At 43.8% G+C, this 6995-nt stretch overlaps 1 pseudogene; it reads right to left on the reverse strand.

Moving 5' to 3' along the window:
- Nucleotides 1–514: 514 nt before the first annotated feature.
- LOC136638207 (5S ribosomal RNA) lies at nt 515–635 on the reverse strand (annotated as a pseudogene).
- Nucleotides 636–6995: the final 6360 nt, after the last annotated feature.

Below are 6995 nucleotides of genomic sequence, written 5' to 3' on the forward strand. Positions count from 1 at the left end.
CTTCTGGAGCATTGGTTGAGCTCCATGTTCATCGAATTGGGACCCTTCTGGTAGCCTTGCACTTCCCTTTGCCAAGGCACAGTTGCTTACTCATGAGTAAATGCGACCGTATAGCTTAGGTTGCATTCTTTTTTTTTAACCTTCTAGTGCTGGAAGCACTAGACAACTGATTACTTTTTAGCTCCTAGCACACTAGGGGCACATTCTTTTTTTTAGGTTCTAGTGTGCTAGCCACTCTAGAATTTTTCCTAGTGAGCTTGGAGCTAGGAAAGATAGCTGCCACCATTTAGCAATGTAATCCTATGCTCTGCTCCGAGGAAAAAAACTGGCCGCGGCCATTTTGTACGGCAAGTAGGGGAGACGGTGGAGGAGGGGGTTTTGAACTTGCAGACAAGAAGCCATCCATTCTGGAAGTTGTAAAGGGATTATACAGATTTAAATAACTTTCAGGTATCTTTATTGACTGGAGGCAATTATTGGTTGGCAACCTTTAGTCTCGAAAGACTATGGTATAAGCCTACAGCACCCAGTATTCCCAGGCGGTCTCCCATCCAAGTACTAACCAGGCTTGACCCTGCTTAGCTTCCGAGATCAAACGAGATCGGGCATGTACAGGGTAACAGTTGATTATTGAACGTTGCAAAAACACCCCAAAGCACATTCAGCACTATTTGACTTCTGTTTTTAAATTAACCTTGCAAGAATTGTGCTGGAAATATGCTAGAATGTCACTTCTCCCTATTCTTCTAGCTAAAAAAAGAATGCAGCCTTAGTTTTGCTATCTGTAAGGCTCAATACATTCATCAGCTTGGAGGGAGGGACTTCCTTCTCGGGTGTTTTTGGGGGGCTGCATTCATCTGATCGAGACCATTCTGGTGGCATTGGGTTCCTTTAGGCCTGCACTTTGCAATGGACCAAGGCATGGTCATCTATTCATGAGTAAACACACAGTGTGGCTCTGTTTCACTTTCCATAGGGATCAATGCATTTTGCTCCTCTCTTATCAGTTTGTCAGTTGCAGCTTCTTGACCTACCAACAACTGGCTAGCGATCAATCAAGTGGGTCATGACCAACAGTTTGAGAAACCCTGGCCTAGATGATGCTGTGTTTGCTTCCCTAGGGGTCTCAGACTGTTTCCTTACAAATTGCTCACAATACTCTGATTGCATTAAAATGACTTTAGGAACACTTAGAACATCACATAAAGCTTCCAATTAACCTTGATTTTTAAAAGTAGCATATCCTGAAATATGGAGGCAATTACTCATGTACAGGAAAGGGGAAGATTACATGTGGGGGTTATTATGATGAAAGAAGTAAGGTTTACTTTCTGCTCAGTTATGACTGATAACAGCCTGAGGAATGGCTTCATTTAATTGGCTAATATTGTATTAATTAAGGAAATGGCAAGGCTGAAAGAAAGATGTTGCGAAGTGGCAGATAATGCTGGTTCTGCTTGCAGCAGCCTGGCCAAGCATATGCTGATAGCTCTTTGGTTCACAGCAATGTTCTCTTTCCGTTTTCACTTGTGCAGAACTGCTGGTCTAACAGCCGTGGACTGGAGGGAAGTGATTATTTCTAAAAATAAAACATCTCGAAGAGACGATTGGGTTACAACACTGAAGCCCATGGAGTTGTCAACAGTCATGTGTTAAAAGCCTAAACAGACTAAATATTACTTGTTGTTCTTAATTGTTTTATCCCTTGACTTTTCAGGGATTCAGTTCCTTTAGGAGCATGTAGTTTTTATTTTACTGAAGAGCCCCTTTGTTTGACTAGGTCATAAAAGGATTAGGATGATAACACAGGCCAACACACATTTTGCTTCCTTGAACGAAGCTGCTTGAACCATTCACTAAAGAGGCTATACTGTATCTCCCAAACTAGACGTGATAGGGCAAAACGGCTGCCATTTTTGGAATCAGCACCCCAAATTCATATCAAACCACCATAAAGTTTGGGAAAAAAATTTTCTGACCCTCAATTTTGAAGGCCTGTATAATATATGCATTTTTAGTTGGAACATGAATGGTTCTTTTGTGGGTTTTTTTCCCCAGTGATTTTGGCTGCAATCCCAACCACACTTTCCTGAGAGTAAACCCCACTGAACAAATTAGGACTTACTTCTGAGTAGACCTGGTTAGGATTGTGCCCTAAGTGCTCCAGATTCCTATTCTAGGCATCTTTCTATAAACGTCAACTGCAGCTCAACTATAATGTTTGTATTTAAGCCATTCCTTAATCCAGGCCACTATTTAGGATGCTGGGTAAATGACAGACTAGTACTTAATTCCAGGATTTACAGCCCAATCCTAAATAATCCCCATGTGACGATGCAGTGGAGCTAGTGTGGGCTACACTGAATCCTGTGGGGGATTTTTGAAAGTCTCTTTGGGATAAGGGGACATTTGTTCCCTTCCTCTTGGGCAAGCCACTATAGATTAATATGCAGCAATATTGCGCTGGCCAAGGAGGCTGCAGTCAGCCTCTGTTGTGCCAACAGAAGGTAAATTCACACTGGTCAAGCTCGGCTGGCATCATCGGGGGGGGGGGCATTGGGAAGGCAGGGAGGAGGTGGAGAGGAGACATTTGGGGAAAGGGTGGGTGGGCAGTGGGTGGGCCCGTGGGCAGATGGTGGGAGAGTGGGGTGATGGTGGTGCCAGAACCCGACACTTGTGCTGGATCCTGACTCTCTTCCTGGATAGTGCTGCACGACTCCGGGCAGCTTGGATCTGCACCACCTCTTGAGAAGACCTATTGGGGCTGCTGCGGCTCTCCCTGGGATAGAGTGTTTCCCCTTGCCCTGGGCTGAGCTACTTGCTGCCTGAAACTCACACTGGATGCAGGGCAGACCTGCCAGCCTCCCTGTTCCTGCAAACATTGGGATTGCGCTGCCCATAGTTTTTTTTAAGAGAAGCTGAAAGGGAGAGCAACTGAGAGAATAAATGAGAATGAAAAAGGGGAAAAAGGAACCAGATGTGAATTGAATGAAGCTCTTTTACAGGTGCAATGTCTAGAACAAAAATGCTGCTTTTTGTTAGTTAAAATATCTTCAAATATCTTATGCATATTACATTCAAAAGTGCATAAAATCTTGTAAATTAGTACAATAACTATACTGTAGTAATTTCCATGTCAGAATTGAATTCATCTACATTCTTAAAACAGCACAATGAATAGTTCTCCATAAACTTCAGTGGGACTATTCATGAATAAGTATGGTCATTTACCCTGGGCATGACTCAGTAGTATACTCAGACACTGACTGCACACAAATTGAACTCTGCCTATTGCATGTGATTTAAAGGTTAATGTTCCCAGGACTCAGTTTCAACTCGCACTCTGTTTATGGCTCAGTGTCATACAACATTTACAGTCTGCACGGTTGTACTATGTGTACACAGTTGTAGCCTGTGATATCATTGTATATATTTTGCTTGTAAGACTAAAAGTAATCAATAGGCTGCTTGAGTGCCAAAAATTGATATGCTCTCTTTCTCCATCTCATGCTGCATGGCACGATTTTACTTTTTGTGCATGAGGGAAAGGTGGATAGGGTGGTGGGCTGTTGATGCCCTTGAAAGCCATGGTATATAGTAAGAGTAGCTCAGTTATACCTCTTTCATCCAGAGGTTTTATGTGCATATGTTTGCTCCCCCACGCCCCTTCTGGTCTTAAAAATCAAGGCGATAGACAGTGGTGAAGCTCCCCAGCCCTGCGCCCTGGGGCAAAGGTCCACGATGATGCTCCCCATGGGATGTTACTGCCCCCCATGTTCAAATCCACCCCTTCCCTCATTTACCTGGAGTGCGACGGAGCCTCATGCAACTCCAGGACGTGTCAGGGAAGCTTCTCTGAGGTTTCCCAACACTTTAAACTGTGCTTCTGGAAAACTGGGAGCACAGTTTCCAACCCTTTCGGGAGCTTCAGAGAGGTTTTTGTGGGGTCCTAAAGTGTGCAAGGCTCCCACCTCGGGTATTTGCCCCATTGAATGAATGGGAGATCCTTCACTGGCGATAGAGCACTGAAGCTGTAAATTGTGCATAGGCATATACAATCTCCTAGTGCTTTAAGCCCAGGATAGAGAATGTGCATGCATCTGGTTCCTCCATAGGACAAAAATGTACAGTTGGGTTATCCCTGCACCATACCCTGCACAAATGGGGCAATGAATGTCAGTTTTCTCCAGGACGTAATATTTTTCTCAAGGACCTTGGCAGTAGCTCTGAGTTATGTGTATTTAAAATTCACATCCAGAAAAGTATCATTTACTTGCTTTTTAGAATGCCTTCTTGTTGTATGCTTGAAGTTGTGACTTCTTCCCAGTTTGTTTTTGAAAAGTGTGCCCCTGCAGAGCCCTAGTAGAAAGGGACCTGGAAGGGGGGAAAAAAAGGAGAAAAAAGCTGTAACACAGTTTGAGAATAAAGAAATTGGTGGTGTTCAGGTCTTGCCTGATGCAGTGTTCTACAGGGACCAAGGGACATGTACTAAAAATGTATTATACCATGTTATAAACAATAGGCTTGTTGTCTAATCATGTCTTATATAATGCTGAGTGGAAAAAAAAACATAGTTATACAATTGGAGGCTGCTCCCATGTGGATGACCAGCTACATGATTACTGGTAGCATATGGGGAAACTTTTAAGTAGTTACACTCAGTTCTCATTATCCGCTAGGGTTAGTTTCCTGGAAAACCTAGTGTATAACGGATATTGATTCATGGAGCCTATGGTATAAGTGGGGTTAGGATCTTCACCATACATTCTATGTATTTTATAAACCTGAATCTCAACTTGAAGTCTGTGGGGCTGGGTGATAACGAGAGCTCATCAACATCTCCAGCATCTGATGCTTTCTCCTCCGTGCTGGTTATCACTAAACTTGTTGAAGGTTGCTGGCCCAACAAGGTCTTAGAATTCAGCAATGGGAAAGGGGTTCCTTCATCCGTCCTCCTCCTCCACCTGTCTCTTGTCTCTTTACCTGGGCTTGCCCCAGCCCCAGAGCAGCTCTCAGGTAGCCTTCCAGAGACCTCTTATTGTCAACCTTTCATCATCACCCGGGTTGTGAAGATTGAGCTGAAGTCCCCAAGATAAGCCCAAGAGGGCAAGTCTGGAAGCAGGCACAAATGTGTGTGACAGTTCTCCACGGACCAATACTAATGTCCATTTGACGCGAAAAATTGACCCAATCCAGATAATTTTCTTTAAAAACCGAGTAAAATTGGCTGGACATGATTACTGCAACCCTCCCTCCATCGGCCTTATACTGGATAGGTGTCTCTTCCTCTCCCTTCTGCACAGTGCCAGTGCTGGCTTCTGCTCATGACGAAGCTACTCTCTCTTCTCCTCCTCCTCTTGCAGCCTCTCTTGCTCCCTCCTGTCTGCTTGTCGCTGCGCTGAGCCCCCCACCCCTGAGTGCACTGGCACAGTGTTCATGGATAACTAGAACAGAGTCACAGATAACAAGGGGTAGGTGGCAATTCTGTCCCTTGCAGATAAGTGTATTTGTAGGTGGCGAATTCACGTATCAAAAGAACCAACTGTACAATGCAGTGCCACACAACTTCATCCAACTTCATTATGGTTCTGAAGGAAAGCATAAGCAAAGTTAGGTTGTTGAATTAAAAGCTGAAGGAGTGGGTGAAGAAGAAGCTGAAGAAGAAGAAGCAATGCAGCAAACTGTGGACTAGAGAAGATGAGGATGTCAAACTCTTAGGAAGGGATAGGCAAAATCCAAGAGGGATAAAGAATTAGATAAAATATGTTTGACAATAGATACACTGATACAAATGAAAACCTTATGTCATTGTAAAGACTAAAAAGCCAATCCTACCTAACTCCCCACTTGACAATGCAGTGTCCACCATATCCCGTGAGGGGAGTCTTGGCATGTTGAGGCCTCCTTGGAATAAGCCCCCCCCCCCCGCTGCCATGGGTCAATTTGCAATGGTGGCCTGGTCACACTTGCTGTCACTGTCACATTTGCTTGTTCCAATGGTATAAATGGCCGCTTAAGATAAAACATATTTGTTAGTCTTGAAGGTGTCATAGGACTTTTTGTTGTTTTTTCTAAAGTAGTCATGCAGCGCAATCCTATCTTGCGCTGGAACAGGCAAACCAAGAGGCTTGTTCTGGTTGCCACATCTCAAAAAGGACATAGTGGAAATGGAAAAGGTGCAAAAGAAAGCGACTAAGATGATTACTGGGCTGGGGCACCTTCCTTATGAGGAAAGGCTACGGCGTTTGGGCCTCTTCAGCCTAGAAAAGAGACGCCTGAGGGGGGACATGATTGAGACATACAAAATTATGCATGGGAAGGATAAAGTGGATAGAGAGATGCTCTTTACACTCTCACATAACACCAGAACCAGGGGACATCCACTAAAATTGAGTGTTGGGAGAGTTAGGACAGACAAAAGAAAATATTTCTTTACTCAGCGTGTGGTCGGTCTTTGGAACTCCTTGCTGCAGGATGTGGTGACGGCATCTGGCCTGGATGCCTTTAAAAGGGGATTGGACAAGTTTCTGGAGGAAAAATCCATTATGGGTTACAAGCCATGATGTGTATGTGCAACCTCCTTTTAGAAATGGGCTATGTCAGATGCAAGGGAGGGCACCAGGATACAGGTCTCTTGTTATCTGGAGTGCTCCCTGGGGCATTTGGTGGGCCGCTACATGAAGCTGGACTAGATGGGCCTATGGCCTGATCCAGTGGGGCTGTTCTTATGTTCTTAAGCATGCGTTATCAAAAATTTATAGATTTCTTCTGAAGAATTATATGATAAAATAGAGTCAAGATAGCATAGTCATAAGTTTTTACAGATGGGAATATATCTGTAAAAGGAAGATTTTTAAATGTTTATGTTTAATATTTAAGACCAAACCTTCAAAATAATAGGAGCTGGTATACAAACCCAAAGAAATTAAATAAATTCCTTGTATGTTGCGAACGGCCCAATTGTATCCCTCCACTTGCATTCTGGTGGCAGGGCA

The sequence above is a fragment of the Tiliqua scincoides genome, chromosome 1, assembly GCF_035046505.1.
Source record: "Tiliqua scincoides isolate rTilSci1 chromosome 1, rTilSci1.hap2, whole genome shotgun sequence".
NCBI classification, from domain to species: Eukaryota; Metazoa; Chordata; class Lepidosauria; order Squamata; family Scincidae; genus Tiliqua; species Tiliqua scincoides.